This window comes from Miniopterus schreibersii (assembly GCF_964146895.1).
Source record: "Miniopterus schreibersii genome assembly, chromosome: 8".
In the NCBI taxonomy this organism is placed as follows: domain Eukaryota; kingdom Metazoa; phylum Chordata; class Mammalia; order Chiroptera; family Miniopteridae; genus Miniopterus; species Miniopterus schreibersii.
The window spans coordinates 65,293,856-65,314,731 of record NC_138109.1 but is presented as its reverse complement, the minus strand read 5'-3'; positions in this window follow the sequence as shown (position 1 = coordinate 65,314,731).

Sequence of the window (20,876 nt, the reverse complement as noted above, 5' to 3'; positions counted from 1 at the left end):
TGGAAGTCTTTCTTGTGAATTTAATACATTTTATTTTTCTTCTTAGCAGAACTCTAGTTGTGTATCTGGGTTGTGTAGAATGGAATTACTGGCATTCACATTCAAGTAATTACCCAAATGAAATGCTCACTTCTTGCTGTTTCTCTTGGAGTAGATAATAATAAATTGACACCCCCCCCCCAAAAAAAAAGATATAAAGGAAAATGCCAGATCTGCTTAAATCCAAATTCCTGTTGTTACTTTGATACTGGAATACTCTGTTCTTTGTGCTAAGAACAAGAAATCCTAATCTTCAAAATATTTTGAAGGTAGTTTTATTGACAAAGTATCTCATAGCTCACATACGAGAATCAAAAGCCTGCTCAAGAATTAAATGAATAGCAGCTCATCCTTTGTTTTACCATGTGCAAGTTCAGGTAGAAAGACAACTTACCTTAGTAGCTCTGAACCCTGACTACACATTAGAACCCTCTTGGGGTGGGTTTGAAACCTACCATTGCCCAGGTGCTCCCTGCACCCAAGGTTTTGGTTTAGTTTTTTTTGGGTGGGGTCCATGCTTTTTATTTCTAAAAGCTTCCCAGGTGAGTGTAATGTGAAGCTAGGCTTGAGCAGCACTGCAACTTCCAGCAACTCTCTCAACTGAGCACAAGACAGACATGGGAGCTGGATGAGGGAGGGAATGGGGAGGCAAGGACTGGGAATGGTGACTGGGTTTGAGCTCACCAACAATTAGTGGAAACTATTATTATTTTCCCTTTTTCCTCCATGGTAGTGATGTAGCATAGCACAAACATCCTGACTTTGGCATTGACCAAGGGGCCATATTTCTGATGGCAGGGCCATCCCAATATTTCAGATTTAAAGCCTCAGAGGCAAGCTCATGAGAGCTGTAGCTTTAATGTTATTTTATTTTTTTGTATTAGTACATGGGATGAAAGTGAGGTCAATTTCAAGCTGTCTAGAGCTGCGATTCAGAAATAAAAAATAAAGAATATATATATTTTTTATTCCCACCCCCTCTTTCCTCCAACTTATAGCTTGCCATCATCATTCCACAGCCCCCACCATGGCCCACAATTGTAAATAGCTCCACTTTTGTTCTTTTTTTTTTTTTTTTTTTAAATATCTATCACCCCCCTTCACCCTCCTAATACTTCAATATGCTCATCCTGGTTAAGAAAGTGGCTGTGTTTCTTAGCCTGTCTTGGACCCGTAATGCTGCTCTCCTGCCAGAGGCTTCTTCTTCAACCCCAGTTCTGTCTGCTCTCTTGCCCTTTACTCCTGCAAGTTCACAGGACTATTTCTCCACTGTTTTCTCCTACTCAAGGCTTCTGGCCCAGTTGATACATTTTCTCATATAATTCTGAGCAAATTTCCTGGAGAAACTGGTGTTCCTGTCTACAAGTGTGGGTCCCTGGAGAATGAGGGACTCTAAAACAAAACATGTTTGGAAGATCAAATTCTGACCCCACCTCAGGCAAAATATTAATGAAGTGGGAATGATAATGTCTGCTTAAAAGTTGTTCTGGAGATTACAATGAAATAATACATTCCAAGTAGCTGGCATACATTGTCGCATTCCAGCTTTTGACATCTGTCTCCTCCTTGTTCTCTAAGGGCAAGGAACTGTGACATGGATCTCATCCAGACTGTTAGCAGTATTTAAGATCTCAGGTTTGGAACATATGGGATGTATTCCTATAATTAAAAAAATAAGAGAGAGAGAGAGAGAGGGAGAGGGTATAAGGCTTTTCTTACTTTCTTTAAATAAATAACTCAGGAATCTTATAATTTTTACCTATATTCATATAATTTATTACTGGCAATATATTGGGGCTCCTGAATTTGGAAATAGGGACTCTCACAGTAGACTGTGGGGCTGCATTTATGTTGGTAAAATCTGGATTGTATTAGGAATATTAACATTCGTTTCGTGAAAGCTCTGCCCCTCCCCATAGACTTTTTTTTTTTTTTGAGCAGTCGTAGTTTCACAGCAAAATTGAGTGGAGCATACAGAGAGTTCCCATTTAGCCCCACTCCCCACACACACGTGCTTAGGCTCCCTCACTATCTATATCTTGCATCATAGAGATATACTTGTTACAATTGATGAACCTACACTGACACATCCAAAGTCCATGCGTTACATCATCAGAGTTCCTCCATCATGTTGGACATTCTGTGGGTTTTGGCAAATGTAAAACGACATGTATCTGCCCTTATCGTATCATACAAAGTAATTTTACTACCCACCAAATCCTGTGTGCTCCACATATTCGTTCCTCCCTTCCAATAATCCCTGGCAAGGATGGAAAGTTTTACTCTGCAGCTTTGCCTTTTCCAGAATCATAGAAGATGTAGCCTTTTCAGATTGGCTTCTTTCACTTAGTAAGATGCACTTGAGATTCCTTCATGTGTTTTCATGGTTTGATAGCCCATTTCTTTTTAGCTCTGAATAATATTCCATTTCTGGATATACTATGTTTTATTTATCCATTCACGTACTGAAGGACGTTATAGTTGTTTCCATGTTTTGGCACTTTTCAAAAAAGCTGCTATAAATTTCTGTGTGCAGGTTTTTGTTTGGACATAAGTTTTCAATTCATTTGGGCAAATACCAACGAGCACAATTGCTGGATCATAAAACTCCATTTTTTTTGGTGTCGGAATTCACTTTTGCTGCCATTTACAGCATGATAGATTAAATCTACTTTAGAATCAAAACAGAACTTTCAATCAGATAGACGTAACACTCAATTAGGATGCTGCACTTAACAGTTGGTTAGAACAATATGGAAATCTCAATTCCAGACACTTTTGGTGTATTGAATAGTATGCCTCATGCTTCCAGTGAAGACATTTATTGTTCTGTATCTCGTGTGTCATGATTTTCAAGTGGCACGCCCCAGCCTATGTCCTACCAATGCTATGTCTGCTTAAACTCAGCTCTAAATATGAGTGATCTGAGCCCTGGCTGGTGTGGCTCAGGTGGTTGAGCGTAGTCCTGGGCATCAAAAGGTCACCAGTTTGATCCCCGGTCAGGTCACATGCCCAGGTTGCAGTTTGGTCCCTGGGGTACAGGAGACAACCAATCAGTGTTTCTCTCTGACACTGATGTTTCTCTCTCTCTTTCTCTCCCCTCTCTCTAAAAAAAATCAATAAAAAGAAAAAAATAAGAATAAAAAAATGTCATCGATCTGAGCATATCTACTGAACTCGTAGGATGAGTTTGACAGATATGTATTTAGAGGGGGAGATGGGGCTAAGCATTCTTGCTTTGGGAAAGGAGGCTCCTAGGTGAATGAGCTTATGTATATATAGGAGAGGAGGAGCGACTTTGAAAACAGCATGATTGCTATCTCACAGATGTGTCCTATGACCTATATCCCATCCCCCTAGATCAATATCTAGGGCAATGGAAAGCATAAACTATATATTAAAGCTGAAATTATTATTTTTTTTACTAAAAATTTATAGAAAGTAGAAGGCATTCACATGGTAAATACTCAAGGGTGTTCAGGTAAACACAGTTACAAATATGTTTAATTCAAACCCAAATTAGTGTAGAAACTGCATGCCTGATGGTCTCATTTTCTCTGTTTGAGCATGTACCTTGAGAGGCAATACTCTGTGTGATGCAAGATGCTTTTAACATTGTCTATCACATACTAGATGATTAAAGAATATTATTGAATGAATGATGAATGACTGCTATGTGAACAATATTGTTCAGTAGGTAAATCTCCACTTGTTAACCTTCTTAGGCATTTCTTCTCCTTAAGAAACCTTGTGTATAAGACTAGTATGGAATACATGTTATCTAGAAAAAAATTAAAGAGGGAAGATAAGAGGAAAAGTAAGGAAGGGTCCTAGAAAATTATAAGGAAGAAAAAAAATTGCTAACTCTATTTTCACCCTCAATGCTATATTCCTACAATAAAATATTTTTTGTTCAGTAGTAGAGTTTATTTAAGCCCACTAAGCCCAGTATGAGGCATCAGAAGGTGGGAAACAACAACAGTTGGGCATTGATAGTATTTATTTTCTCCACAAATGGAAAAACACAGACACAATTGCTAGAAACTTAGAGCAGTAACTCAGGATGCATAAAAGGTTCATAAAGAAGCACAGGTGACCGTGACAAGCTTCAGGTGGGTGGTGTGTAATGTTGCTCCTTGCAGTGGAGGCGCAAACAAGAAGAAGGCATCAGCTTCATCTTGTAAGGTTCACAAAAGCTAAATCAGTCACTGCGCGGTTCAAAGGAATGGGTTAATTTTCTATTCATTGTATCTGCAGGCCTGATGCATTGTTTATGATTTATTTTTGTTTGCTCAGCTTTTTCCAGGTTGTATCACCTGGAATTCTCTTCACTTGATCAGTTTACAGTTCTGTCCAATGAGCAGAACTCATTCTCTTCTTTTTAAAGAAAAGCATACCTGTACCTACTGAGTGCACCTCACTCTAGGCAGAGAGGGTTCCCCTCTTCTTGTGAAAATGTTCTCACAGGACACCATCCTCTTTGCTTAACACAACAGTATATTCACAACATGAATCTTTGTAGAAGACGAGTTTGTGCTGGTAAATGTTTAACAACTGGATCTAAGGTAGAGGGGGACTCTGATTTCCAGCATTTGCTAATTTCTGTGGTGTACATACACCCCCCGTGACCTATTTCATGTTGCCAATGTGAGGCCACTGAACCCAGAAGTGGAAAGAGATGTACACAATCAACTCTCAGGAGCCAGTACAAGCCAGCTCCAGACACCATTACATGTGGTAGTCAATCACCTCCAAGGTCCTTCTTGAAACCCACTTTCAAATGACAAGGTTTATCTTAAGATTGTAGACCTAGTAAGTACCTCTCCCTGCTGGCTTTCCTCCCTATAGAATCCCCACTGGAGTTGTTAATATATATATGCTAAACTTTCCAGCAACCCGCTCTCTGCTCCTGCTATTGAAAATCACCATCCTGGGAATACAAACCCATCCGATGCCATTTCTTCTAATTCTCTACTTCGCCTTTAGCTCTGGCCATTTCTCCCCACTCCACTGCTCCCTCTCCTTCTAGTAGTCCACAAATATTTCCCAGGAGCTCCTGTTTTATTATGAACTGTCCTTCGTTTTGGTTTTTTTGGTCACCAATTTCCCCAGGATTACCTAAATCTGAAAGTAGTCTGTCTCTCCTGATCCTGGTGTGTGTATGAAGACAGTGGTACATTTAAAATAAATGACATTTGTGTTCTTTACCTTATAAGGTGAAGAAGAGAAAGGATCAGAGAACTCCTTTCTCCCTGCTGCCTTTTCTTGGCTGCTGTTCCATTAATAGTTCTAAAAACAAACTTATCTCCTTTAGTACCTCTTTTTTTCAATATTATTTCTCTCTATCCTTGTTGCTTTCATCTGCTGACTTCCAGGAAAGGCACCAAACTTTCCTGATGACTTAAGCACCAGCTCCACAAATTTTTTCTCTCCCTTTTCCTTGTCACTATGAATGTCAACAGCCACTTACTTTTTGTAAGCACATTTCTGGCTTATCACCCTCATCTATGATTTATTCTAGTGAAAATGTAGTGCCTGTTTTTCTCATAGACACATTTTATTTGCTCTTATCTCAGTAGATATGGTGGTTAGCCTCCATTTGGCCACTACCCCAATCCATTTTCTACCTCAAGCTGTCTGTCAGATGACCTTTTCTCCATGGCCCCAGTCTTCAGTGACTCCTAGAACACTCTTTTCTGGTTGCGACTTCTCACTGTTATGTGTCCATGGGCCCCTATAAATGGTCAATAAAGTCTTTCCAGATCTCCACCACACTGTGCCTTATGCTTCCTACAAGGATCCCTACTCCCGTAGGACCACAACTAATACCAGCTATTTCATCTGGAATTGACCCTTCAGCATTTTCTCCATTGGAAAATCTTTTCTGAAGGTCCAGATCAAATGCCACTTACTATATAAAATAATACTCCCATGTATTTCCCAACAGATAGATACAGAAAGTAGTATCATCTCTCTCAGAATTCTCAAGGCATTTATCTACAACTCTTTTAATAAGTGTACATAATTAAGCAAAATAAAAAACTCATATCTCTGTCAGATTTGAGGGTAGAATTTGTTTGCTTCCTTAAGTACTTCAGTGTTTTTCAAAAAGTACCCCTCAAATATCTGTTGAATGAACAAGTTTTTATGTTATCATCTTTCATTTCTCTACCCCTTATATTTTGCCCACCTCATCTTAACTACTAATAAGCATGCCTTTAAGAGTTGACTTTATTCTGCACTTTCTTTTTTCCTCTCTCTGTCTCACTAACTACATTCCAATTCTGTAGTTAAATAATCACTTTTATCAAGTGGAGTCCTAAGTTTCTTACATTTTTCTTCTGAATTGTCACAGTTGCATTTTTAACTGCCAATTTATCATCGCCATATGTCGGCATCACTACCTTAACCTCCCAATATCCCAAATTGATAAAATGATCTTGTCCTTAAAAACAGCTTTTTGGCCTTATTTCCACACTTCTGAAAGTCATCTGTATCCCCCTGTTAACACCAAATCAGGGACTGAGAATCATCTTAAAATGCAGTCTCTCCTACTTCTTTATCCTACCTCTGCAAATTCCCTTGCATGACAAAAATATTTTCTATAAGTACTTCAATCGCCATAATTTATTCCCCCATTTATTTTTGCCCAAATTATTACCACATACTAAAAAGAGTTTTCATGTTTTCTTCATTACAATATATAGAGCTAGGCTATTTGAGAGCTAAAATAAGTATCAGGAGCCAAGTTCACCACCTTTATTTTACAGAAAGAGCAATGGAATCAAGAGGGGTCAAAAGACTCATTCTCACGCATCTGGGTAGTGTGGAAGAGCTAGAATGAGAGCCTGTCTCATGACACCTACTGTGGCATTTTTTCCAGGATCATGGGTTTCAACCTCTGTCCTTCCAGGCTAGTGTTCACCCTCGTTGACCTATTCACATCATGCCCTTCCTTACTAACTACTCAAGGCTTTCTATTGTCCATTAGGTAAGTCACTCTGGCATCCAGTTACCTACACTGCAGCCCCACACTGTAATTTTACCTTTTCTCCCCCACTGCCTCCTGTGTGTAAAATTATATGTTTAGTGTATAGCTTGTTCATTTCCAACTACATTCTGTGCTTTTCCACCTCTGTTTATACCTTTATCCCCTTTCCTGGTCAGCATTGAATTACACAATCAATGCTATGTTCTCCATTGCACTTCTTAATATTCTCTTAACTGGGTGTACTATCTCTTTAATGCTCCTTCTTTAATGCTCCTTCTTTAATGCTCCTTAACACTTCGTCTATGATTTGTTGTTGAAAGTAATAATCCTTTGTAGAAAGATCATAGCATATTTGCCTCTCTTTCCATTTTCCCATCTCTACTTGTTCATCTGTATGTGTGTCATACCATCAGGTCAAGTACTTTGTATAAAGCGAACACTCAGTCAGTATTTACAAATTTTAAATTTTATGATAGTCCAAGCTGTTGAACATGTTTCACATACCTGATTATTTATTTTAATACATTAGTATTTTTGCTTTAAAATATTAAGATGCATATCTCACAAATACAGTAACATATAGTGTTGAGTCTGAGGGATGGTGGTACCATGAAATTGCGGTACAGAATCTCCCTCCTTCAATAGACAGAAGGAAGAATGAAACAACATTGCCAAAATTTTCCCAGCAGCAGAAAAAAATAAGGATTAGTTTTAAACTTCAAAAAGTGATAACTAGTGAAAGAACAGAAGAAGATCATGGTATAATGGTCAGTTTGACAACCCAGCTCCTAGATTGGAAAGCGGCACTGAGGATATAGAAAGCTAAAAAAGTCCTGAGAATACTTCTGAATACTCTGATTTGACAAGGAGTGGGCTAAGGGGATGAGTAGATATGCCTGGGAAAATCTAGATCAAACATTGCACAAATAGTCTACAAACCACATCTGGACCTTGGCAAAAGCAGGAAAAGCCCTTGCTTCTACTGCTCCAGCATATAGTGCTAAGTTGGGGCAATAAGCCAAAGTTCAAAAGAGCTGAATGCATGCCAAGCTGAGTGGAATGGAGTCTAACAAAGGCCATCTGGTGGGATCTCAGCAATAAGAGAGAAGTTGGGACCTCAGCAAAGACGGCAGTCAACCTCAGCTATGCTTTCCCCTTCCCTTCATCCTGCTCTCTGTGCCCTCTAGTTCAGAAGGGAAGATAAATGACTCCACATAAGATGGGAATGATGTCAAAGTGAAATCACACAAACTATTTCAGAGAACAAATAAGGTCTGAACAAGGTGGAGGGATGAAATAAATACTTTGAGAACTATGAAAATATATAACAGTTCCCCTACCAAACCAAACTATACAAGTGAAGAAAGGCATTGATTTCAAAAAGTAACACAAATAGTCCATTTTGAAAGAATACTTCTGAATGCTCTCTGATTTTACAAGGAGTGGGCTAAAGGGATGAGTAGATATGCCTGGGAAAATCTAGATCAAACATTGCACAAATAGTCTACAAACCACAACTGGACCTTGGCAAAGGCAGGAAAGGCCCAAGAAACAAAGACAAAAGAAAAAAAACAAACAAACCCTAAGCCTAGCCAGTGTGGTTCAGTGGTTGAGCAACGACCTATGATCCAGGAGATCACCGTTTGATTCCCTGTCAGGGCACATGCCCGGGTTGTGGGCTCGATCCCCAGTAAGGGGCAGGCAGGAGGCAGCCGATCAATGACTTTCTCATCATGGATGTTTTTCTCTCTCTCTCATCCTCTCCCTTCCTCTCTCTGAAATCAATAAAGATATATTAAGAAGACAAAAACGAAAAAAACCCTAAGATAAAAATAAAAACAGTACAATGAAAATAAATAAACTAGAAGCAGCAAGAAACAGAAAATTGTCATGAAGATAAGGCTTTATTTAATTATAGTGAATAAAAAGTAGGGACAACAAGTTTAAAATAATTAGAAAGACAATAGGTATGGAAACTATAGTCTATCTACCCTAAAGGTGATTGGATATTATTCAAGTAGAGACACCAACAAGTAGGATAGGAAATAGTCAGAGGTATGATACAGGAAAATTACCGACAGTAAATGAATGACTGATTCTTCCAGTCAATAGGGTACATCGTATACCAAGAAAAGTTGACACAGAGCTAGTAATATAAAACTACATTTAGTTATTACTCTGGCCAGCATGGCTCAGTGGTTAGAGTGTGGCCTGGGGACCAAAGGGTCTCAGGTTCAATTCTCAGTCAAGGGCACATAGCTGGGTTGCAGGTTGGTTCCCCGGCTCCAGTCTGGGTAAGTAGGAGAGGCAACCAATCAGTGTGTCTCTCTCACATCAGTGTTTCTCTCTCTCTTTCCCTCCTCTCTCCCTCCCTTCCACTCTCTCTAAAAAAAAAAAAAAAAATCAATGAAAAAATATCCTCTGGTGAAGATTAACAACAGCAACAACCAAATACATTTAGTTATTGAGTAGAGCATTTTTCAAGTTTCTAGAAAGAAAAAGCAAGTTACATACATGTGGGAAAGTCTGACTGACCTCAAAATAAACACACAATTTCAGAAACAGTGTAATGAAATTTCCATAATATCGAGTCAATTTGCTCTTCAGATATAAAAACAACAGAAAAACATTTCCATACATGAAATAACAGGTTCAATGAAACTTTTGAAATTAAATGCAACCTATGGAGATGTGAATCAAAATAAAAGATGCTGAAATTAAGAAACGATGATAATAGAGCAGGGACTTGAACACTTAATTTATTTACTTATGCCTCTAAGATACAGTAACTGGGTAATTATTATTACACAAGATATATCATAAACCATTCAAAATTAAATGATAAAAACAACAAAATCAGAGGCATGGAGGTTATTAATTACCTCATTTTTCATAGAAGTAAATTAATGATGATGACTAAAATTAAAATATATAAATTAAATAAATTCATGCTACCTACAATTATTGATGGCTTTCATATTTTTTTATTAAACTTAGAGGAATCTTTTAGTATCTATTACCTCATATGATGAAAAGAGTGAAGTTCTACAAGCTTACATTTACCTCAGTTGCTTTTTATGTCACTAAATTCATATAATGTTAAAATTACTAGCCAATATTTTTAAATAACACTTATTCAAGGATTCTATTTTGAAATTATTTTTGCCCTTTTCTCTCTCATCTACATACTTTTGTCTCCATTGGTCTATATTTTCATTTCAATATATGTAGAGAGATTATTTAAATAATATATATGAAATATAATTCCTCTTCCTAACCTTTTCTGATGTGATTATGATCATTATTAATGCTTGACCAGTAGCAGATGACATATATTGAGGGAGTATACACTAAGCACTGAGCTACGAACACTTTTATGTGTATCATCTCATTGAAAAATCAACCTAATCTTATGTAGTAGATACTATAATCACGTTTATTGTACAAATGAGAAAGCTGGGGTTGAGTGACTCTAAAGGACTTGTCTATGCCCACACAGCTGGTTGGTGGTGAAGATGTGATTCCATCTTTATCTGTTGAACTCCCAAGTTTATGTCTTTGCCAAGTGTTGTAATTTTTCATTTGAAAATTGCTAAGGATCCTGGATTCTCATGTTATGCTCCTACGGCAATCTGCTTTCGTAGGTGCTCGAAATATATGTCCAGAAACAAAGCCAGTTAGGGCCTTAGTCTCCAACCCCAATAAAATATCTGGAGATGTATCTCGATTCGACTGTTGGTCGAAGTGGCCTCCCTTTTCGCTTCTTCCTGAGCCCACCCACTAAATGCGCCCAAGCTGGAGAAGTGGGAGCCTAGAAGGAAAGACCGCTCAAGAGCAAGAACATCAGAAGTTCATAGTGTCTCTTCTGTTCTTCTTCGTTCCCCCTTTTTTGCTCTGCTTTTTTGATGACTTTATTTAACATGTCTCATTATTAAAGATATTCTCTAACACACTAAATAAAGAGCAAGACAGAGTTTGACCTTAAGATGGAGATTTTCAAAAAATTTTTATTTTGGCAGAATAACCATGAAGTATGTTAAGCACAAAAATGCCAACATTAAATGATTGATGAGTTTCTGCAAACTGTCTGTTTCAGGGATCGTGAGACTCCATTTGATTAGATGATGAGGAAAGAAAACTTCTACGACTAAAAGAAATGGAAGCAATTTTATCCAAAAATGAGGATTCCAGACAGTTACCCAACATTTCATGCATGTCCATGGTTCTGGAAGGGTGGAATAGACTTTTAAAATTTGTCTGGAACTGATGGCATAATGAAAATACTGAATATATAATTAATAATACTTTAAAATGGGGAAAAAATAGGTTTCTGTTAACGTACAGCTTGAGAGAAACCCAGAGAAGCATGGCATTCATCTGTGTAGAACGTTCACGCGAGAGCTGAAAACAGGCTACTTTACCTTTATGATTAATAAGGACAATATTTCTAAAACACCACTTTCCCCCCCAAAAGTGACATAACAAAGAAAGAAGTAAGAGAGAAAGAAAAACAAGACAGAAGAGAAAAGTTAGGCTACTCTTGAGAAATCAAAGTTTATTGAACAAAACGTCAGAAACCATGCTAAGTAAAGAAAAAAGAAATGAGTTCAATAAATCAGAAAGGAAATATCGCTGTTAATGAAGAGAAGCATACAAACAAAACCTCTCCTGCGCAAAATAATGAATCCCCCACTATCCCATATTTCAAGTGAACCGCAAGAGAATGACGGGGAAAAATGATAGTAACCCTCGCAGCTGAAATAACTCTTGAAGGAACAAAGTCTTCTCTTTCTCCATGTTACATTTGCTTATGGTGCTCCTCTTGGAATTCAGCAGCTTTTGGAAAGAAGATATTTGCAAACACTGACCCAGCCTTTCCCTGAGTTACACTGTCTCTCTTTACAGTTCTTCTCCTATGTTATTGAACAAACCCCTGGATTCCACTCTCATCACCTTTTTATTCACAAATGCAGTACAGTGCACCCACCTCCAGCTTCCAGAAGCTCACACATAACATCACCCATCAGCACCCATCTTCAAAAGCACATCTCGGTTAGTGGGGGCTGATTTACAGTAAGATGTGGTAATGCACTCATCTCTAGTACCACTTCCCTGACGATTTTCAAAGACATATTTACATGCGATTAGCAGTCTGGTTAGCATCAGTGGAAGGATCAGCAGCCACTTCCTATATACTCCCCCACCCCCACCTCATTTCTGTGACATGTTTCTACTATTTGAGTTATGAACCCATTCGTAAGTTAGCCTCAAATAGGAAATTATGGGTTTCTTTTTAAAAAATTTTTTCCCTTTTTTTCCAATGGGCTAAAGCCAGCAGGGAATCTTCATTAAAATTCCCCATGAGGCCCATTTGTTTGCCATTTTCCTTCCCCCAACTCCCACATCCCTCCCGCCCTGCTGTGGACTCTCAGAGCAGAGGAATGACCCGTGGAAATTTCACTGCCACGTTGAGGTGCACAGTCCAGGGAAACACTTCAAACTGCTCCTGTCTGTCAAATAAAGATGACAAATATTTACCGTCTCTGGACACCCTTCCCGGTACTTTCCTATTCATGATTTTATTTTATTCTGTATTTTAGGAAACTAGACTTCTTTCCTCTTGAACAGGTGCAAATACTGCTGACATTTATAACACTCCTTGAAGACAAGGGCTGAGAGAGGATCTAGGCTGGCGTGATGTTGGCTCTTACCAGAGACTAATATTTTTTGAGGTGGTTGTTATTTGTTGTTTGCTGTCACATCCCCCCTCTCCATCCCAATGAGACATAACCATGCCAGAGTCATACTTCATATTCATCTATAGGAACATCTGGCCCATGTCTAACATTTAATTTCCACACCATTAGAGTCAAACAATACGTGTACATCAGTAGATAATGTAATGCATTATCACGCAAGGCAGAGAGTAGCAATTTATTAGCCTAATTTAAAATAGCCTTCAGCAAAAAATAGTGCATCTTAATTCAGAGTTCTGAATGGAATGACATGTTTTCCAGTGAAATGCAAGAATATATACTCAGAGATGCTTTGGAAAAACTTTCCTGCATACATTATCTTCTGCATTATTCAAGGATGAAATATCAATTCTGGTTTTTATGTTCTAAACCAATTTCATCTATAATAACAGGAAAAGAGATAACAGCCTTAGGAGAAGAGGAAGGAAGAAATCCCTTGGAACACAAGTAGACCCCACATCTTTGTTTCTTAGAAATCACAACTTTCATGGGTAGGTTACTCAGAGTATATACTTTGCATATACTTAAAAGCCACAGAAAATTGCTTGCATTGAATGTAGCATGAATTTTGCTTCTATTTCTTCTTTTTAAGACACTTTATTGTATTTTAGATTTATAGACAAAGGAGTCTACAGTTGTCTTAGTTTGTCTTTGTGGGAGAATATTATAATTTTTATAAGGATTTAAGTGATATAATCTTAGAAGTAGCTTAAATTATGCAGGCTGCACAAATCATTGGTATATTAAAACAGCCATATTCAAATATCTTCTCAGTTCTTACTAAAGAAAAGCAAACCAGTGTCTAGTTTCTTGCCACAAATACTTGATGTAGAAAGATGTGCAGTACTTGTTAACATTGATAGAAAATATTTCCAATCCCCTAAATATTAGAAATAATAGTATGTACTTATAACATGTATATGGCATGCTATAAATTCTAAATTCTGCTGAACAGCTAACCAAATCATAGTCATGAGGGACACCGCATATGACAATACAATCTCAAAAGAGATGGGCAAAATTTCTCATCTTGGCGTCCTCAGGCGCTGCTTAATCTGCTCCTGAACGTTCTTTCACCGGTGACAGGCAAGGCCCACGGCCGGTCCCTGTGATGAATGCATATATCCTACATGAGTTTACAGATTAATGAGGGAAGTAAGAAATGCACACATATAATGAGAGTAAACAATACGAAGTGCTAAAGCCATAAGAAAACTGGAAGAAGTGTTTTGGGAGAGAGGGATTATTTCTGGTTCTGAGTCAAAGAAAGGTTTTAAAAGAGTTTGCTTAAGCTGATCAATGACTCTCATCATTGATGTTTCTATCTCTCTCTCCCTCTCCCTTCCTCTCTCTGAAATTAATAAAATATATATATATATTTAAAAGAAGCATTTAAAAAAAAATTTCCTTACAGGTTGGCATATCCTGGAAATGCTCTGTGGCACAGCCCGGCAGGCAAGATTCGACCCTTTAAGAGAGTTAATGAGACAGTAAGCCCATCGTGGTGTGCCAGAATTAATACAGACCACCCTGCTCCCCCCCATATCCCCATATAGGATTCACCAGTTAGGTGGAAATGTTGCTCCTGTTCAGCTGTCGAGGGCTTCTGCTTGAAACGCATACTCTGACTGATATTTTGTGCTCTCCATCCCACTCTTCCTTGCTGTGGGACCAGTGTGGTTGGGTACTGCTCCCACCCGCCCTGTGCCCAGCGTGGCACAGATGCGGGGAACAGCCAGGTTAGTGGGATGTTTCGCTCTGATCCCTGACTGAACTAACTCCCGGGAACCTGGACACCTCACTGTGAGAATTTCCAAAACCCGTTGCCCTTCACAGTCTTCGAATCAGTCTTTGGCTCCCATTACTTCACTGTACCTCAGAAGGTTTGAATTTATCACGAATCTAGGAAATTTATCCACAACCTGGAACACCTATTCACATGTGCCTTATTCCACACCCAAACCTTGACACAGGCAGATATGCAAACTAGGTTCCCCACTCTTCCAAAGTGCTCTGAGGCTGGGTGTGCACAGTAACACTGGGTTTCATCTTTCAGTCACATATTATAATACGTGTAGTATAGTAAAACAATTTAAATACAAGGGTAGAATTTTGAAAGTTAAAATCCACCTTCCCAATGTTGATTCCCCAGCCTTGGCCTTGTTTTCCACAGATACTCATATGTAAATGTTTCTAATTTTAGTTCTTGTGGTGATTGGCACTATAAGTAGTAGGCTTTCGATTGCTTATACAGACTTTATTCTAGAAAGAAGAGGAATGTTGTTCACCTACTAAAGTCTTCCCCTTGCTTCATTTCAACATATGTTATTACTTTTCAATTCTTCAAGTGATTAAATTCATAATTTTAAATGACATTGGTTCTTTAACTTCAAAATTATCTCTACTATGTAAGGTTTGTTATTTGCTTGATAAATATTTATTAACTACATTGATCAAATGCTCTGATAGATTCTGACAATAAAATGATGTATAAAACAGACATAAACCCTGTCATCACGGAAATTGCTAATGAAAAAGGCAAAAATCAATTAATAATAACACAAACAAATGGCAGTGACAAGTGCTGCCAAGAAGTTCACAAAGATATGAGAGTTTATGTTAAGGATGTCAGAGATAGCTTCTCAGAAGAGGTTACCTTGATAAGAGATCTGAAAAAATGAGTAGGATTTAATTATGTTGAAAATGGTAATGAGAGAATTCCAGGCAGAGGGACAGCTCATGCAAAGGTCCTGTGGCAGAAAGGCCATCATCAGTGTAACAGGAAAGAAGCCAGTGGGACTCAAATGGAGAGAGCTGGGAAGAGCCAAGAGGTAAGACAGGAAAGATAAATATGGGCTGGCCTTGCAGAGGTTCTCAGGCTTTATTAAGGGATTTTGCCTTTATCCTAAGAGCAAGGGGAAGACTTACTGGTTTTTAAGCAGAGGTCATTCGTGATCAGAATAGTTTGAAAACTTTACCCTGACTATAGTATGGTGAAGATGAATTAATGAACTGGAGTATTATTATTTTCTCCACCGAATTTTTACTCCTGTCTTGACTTTGCTTTTAAAGTTTCCAAGATTTCTGTTATTTTCTTTTACTTTATTACTCTACAGGAGGCTTTGATGTTTTCCCTATAGGTTTAATGTTAATGTTAAAAACCCTAAAAATATATCCTACCCTATGACCCTGCAATCCCACTCGTAGGCATTTGCCAGTACACAAATGAGTACACGCAGCTACCAAAATACTGTGACGAGGGTTCACAGCAGCTTTTTTCATAATATCCAAAAACCAGAAAGAACTCAAACGTCTGAAAGATTGGCTAAGTCATGGTGTATAAATGAAGTGATATATTAAATATTACTCAGCAGTGAAAAGAGAATGCACTACTGGCAAATGTAAGGGTAAAAATGACTCACAGCAAAAGAATCCAGGCACAAAATAATACACACCACAGAGTTACATTTAGATGAAGTTCAAGAACTGACAAAATAGCAAATGGCAGTGGAAGGGGGAATGGTGGTTACCATTTGGGGGTGAGGGAGGGGCGTGACTGGTAAGAGGCATTTATGTGACTTCTGGGGGACTGGAATAGTTTTTTAATCTGGATAGTTCTTACTTGGGTGTATACATCTTTAAAAATTCATCAAAAGTTATAAAGCTTAGTGAACTTGGCGCTCATTAGTCTATATATATCCTTTTTCAATAGAAATGTAAAAAAGAAAAACAACAAGCAGCATTTATGACACTATGATATTGCAAATACTCCAGAACCAAGTGACACATTTGGCACGTATTCATATGTACCCTTCTAAAGAGACTGCTCTGAGAGTGAAGGTCAAATTGATTCTTTTTATTTTATATTCTGTAATTTTCTCAAAATCATGCCTGCCATATGGACAGTGTACTTTCAAATTCCTTGCATGTCAGAAAATGTCTTCATTTCACTGTCCCATTTGTTTGGCTCTAAGTCATTTTCCTTCAGAACACTGAAGGAACTGGTCCATTGTTTTCAATGGATATCATGTTGTTAATCTAGAGTCTAAAGTCAATCTGATTTTTATAACTTTGCTTTGAAAGTTTTAAGGAGCTTTCCTTTACACTTGGAGTTCTGAAATTTTACCATAATGTCGTAGCTGTTGTATCAGATTTCTATTGCTGCTTAACACATTACCATCTACTTAGCAGTTTAAAACCACTTACTTATATCATAGTTTCTGTAGGTCACAAGTCTGAAAAAGACTTAGAGAAGTCCTGCTCTGGGCTCACAAGGTTAAAACCAGGGTGTTTACTAGCTGCTTTCTCATGTGGAGACTGGACTAGGCAAGGATTGGCTCCCATGGCCCCTCAGGTTATGGACAGGGTTTATTTTCTCAAAGCTGCAGAACTCATGGCAGCTTGCTTCTTCAAAAGCAGCAACGGCCCAGCTGGTCTGGCTCAGGGGTTGAGCGTCGACCTAGGATCCAGGAGATCACTGTTGGATTCCCAGTCAGGGCACATACCCGGGTTGTGGCCTCCATCCCCAGTCGGGGGCGTGCAGGAGGCAGCTGATCAATAATGATTCTCTCATCATTGATGTTTCTCTCTCTCTCTCTTTTTCCCTTCTTCCCTCTGAAATCAATAAAGACATATTAAAAAAAAAAAGCAGTAACAGAAGAGACAGTTGTCCTTCCAGTCTCTGAGCACAAGGAAATTCTAGGCTCTCTTTTAAAGGGCTCACTTGATTAGGTCAAGTGAGACTGATTAGGGACTTTAATTACATCAGCCAAATCCCTTCATTTTTACCATATAAAGTGACTCAAAGCAACCTACAGATTCAACACAATCCTTATTAAAATACCAATGGCATATTTCACAGATCTAGAACAAATACTCCAAAAATTTATATGGAACCAAAAGACACCCTGAATAGCCACAGCAATCTTGAGAAAGAAGAACAAAGTAGGAGAGATCACAATACCGAATATCAAATTATTCTACAAAGCCATTGTAAGAGAAACAGCCTGGTACTGGCACCAGAACAGGCATATAGATCAGTGGAACAGAACAGAGACCCCAGAAATAGACCCAAGCCATTACACTCAATTAATATCTGACAAAGGAGGCAAGAACATACAATGGAGTAAAGACAATCTCTTCAAAAAATGATGCTGGGAAAATTGGACAAGTACATGCGAAAAAATGAAACTAGACCACCAACTTACAACAGACACAAGAATAAACTCAAAATGAATAAAAGGCTGAAGTGTGTCATGAAACCATAAATATCCTAGAAGAAAATATAGGCAGCAAAATCTCAAGCATCTCACGTAGCAATATGTTTGCAGACACATCTCCTAGGGCAAGGGAAACAAAGGGAAGTATAAACAAGTGGGACTACATCAAAATAAAAAGCTTCTGCACAGCAAAAGAAACCATCAACAAAATAAAAAGGGAGTCAACTGTATGGGAGAACATATTTGCCAATGACACATCTGATAAGGGGTTAATTTCCAAAATATATAAAGAACTCAGACAACTTAACAAAGGAAGACAAACAACACAGTTTAAAAATGGGCAAAGGACCTAAATAGAGCCTTCTCCAAAGAGGACATACAGATGGCCAAGAGACATATGAAAAAACGCTCAAAGTCACTAATCATCAGAGAGGTGCAGATTAAAACCACAACGAGGTTTCACTTCACACCTGTCAGAATGGCTCCATCAACAAATCAACAAACAACAAGTGCTGGCGAGGGTGTGGAGAAAGGGGAGCCCTCGTGCACTGCTGTTGGGAACGCAGACTGGTGCAGCCACTATGGAAAACAGTATGGAGTGTCCTCAAAATATTAAAAATGGAGCTGCCTTTTGACCCAGTGATCCCACTTCTAGGAATATATCTTAAGAATCCCAATCAGAAACATCAATCAGAAAGAATATATGCACCCCTAGGTTCATAGCAGTGCAATTTCAATAGCTAAGATCTGGAAATAACCCAAGTGCCCATCAGTAGCTGAGTGGATAAAAAGCTGTGGGACATTTACACCATGGAACACTATGCAGCTGTCAAAAAGAAGGATCTTGTATTTTGTGAGGCAGTATGGAGGAGCCTGGAAAGTATTATGTTAATGAAATAAGCCAGTCAGAGAAAGACAAGTGTCACATGATCTCACTTATATGTGGAATCTAATGAACAAAATAAACTGACCAACAAAATAGATCCAGAGACATGGAAGCATGGAACAGACTGACGAATCTCTGAGGGAAGGGGCTGAAGTGGGCAGGAAGTGATTAACCAAAGAACTATATGCATATGTGCATAACCCATGGACACAGACAATAGTGAGGTGGAGGGGGTAAATGGTGGGAAAATGGGACATCTGTAATACTTTGAACAAAAAAGATAAATTAAAATTTAAAAAAATAAAGTGACCTGGTGTGAGAATAACATCTCCCATAGTCTTAGGCCCTTTCCCATACTCAAAGGGAGATTATATAAGGCATGGTCCTCAAGGCCTGGGAATCTTGGGAGCGACTTTAAACTTCTACCTACCACAGATTTTTAAATTTTTTCTTTTTTATTCTTTTTGATACTCACATTCATATTCTCAAAATTCTGCATAAACTGAGCTCAAAATATTCGTTGAATAAACAATTAATGCAGCTACTTCGTGGCCCCTTTTACATTTGATGATATAAGTCTTTCTTCTGCTCAGAGTAATTTGCCTGTTATATCTTTAACGATACATTTTTCTTTCTTTCTGAACACTTTACTTAATGTATTTTTAAGAAATATTACCCATGCCTCAATATTTTCTCTCATATTTTTTATCTCTTTGTCATTTTGCTTTATTTTCTTAGACATAAGTGCATGGAGGGATAAATGCCTATGAATTTTTCACTCCACCAACTTTACTAACTTGTGCCCGAGTTATCCAGTTATCCTATCCAATATTTTATTTTGACAACCATTTGCATCATTTCCAAGAACTGTTTGTAGTTCTTTTGTCCTGTTCAATTCTGGATAAGATAGTTTCTCAAATCTCTCTAATACTAAAATAATAAATTTTAAGTTCTCTTTCCAGAATCAGTTATGTACTCTTTTTTATAAGCCTCTTTTGTTGATTTGATAAACCCCTTGCTGCAGCTTTTACTCGATGTCCCATGACCTTCGGGTATCCACTCGTATTTGTTGGTGAACCGCGAAGTAGTTTGGGTGTCGAGGAGGGTGCCCGCCTTTGATTCGAGCTCTAACGCGCTGTGCTCTTTCCCATCTTCCTGCCGTGGCTCACACTGTTCCTGGACCTGCCTCTGTGAGACCTTCTCGGTCTCAGCTTTCACAAACACCTCCCATCTCTTAAGGCAAGAGCCGGATTAGAACATAATATTAGCTGAACATCTGTTAGCAGGTCACTGGGATGGTTTTCCTCAGCATCTCTGTGATCTGTTTTCCCATTAGCCTCCCTTGAAAGAGTGGGCAAGGTGTGCACTGTGGCGTGGCTGACTTTAGTTGTACTTTAAATGAAGACAGGCAGTTAGTTGAGGAGTCGGTCCATACCAATGACTCTGGGGACACGCTATTATTTCCCCCTCTTGGTCAATTCTGTCTTTCTTTTAAAACGTCTTGTCTGTTGGTTGGTATGCATTAGTTTTTGCTCTACTTCTTTATGTATCAGCACCTACACCATGGTCCCTAATTTGTTTCTGGCAGAGTATTTTATTTTATTAAATGGCAGCTTTCTGGGTGTATTCATGGGATGGACATGACTGTAAATTATGCTGTAGGGGTGGAAGAGCGACTATGGGCACCAAGACTTCACAGGCCCAGTTGTTTAAGAGACAGTATGTTGATTAATTCCTTGATAACCGCCACACAGCCCGCTTCTGCTCAGATGTCTTGACAACTTTGAGCATGGAGCCTTTCCCTTCTCTGCCAGAAAGAAGGGTTCCCATGTCCATCGCAGCTTTCTGTGCGTTATCTGGCTCTCCTCTGATGGTGCATCCATCATTGTGATTCCCACTCCTTTCCATCTTTCAGGTGGATGCTCAATCATAAAATGCTTTATTGATGGGGATGGCACTTGAAGCAAAGCAAGATTTATTATATC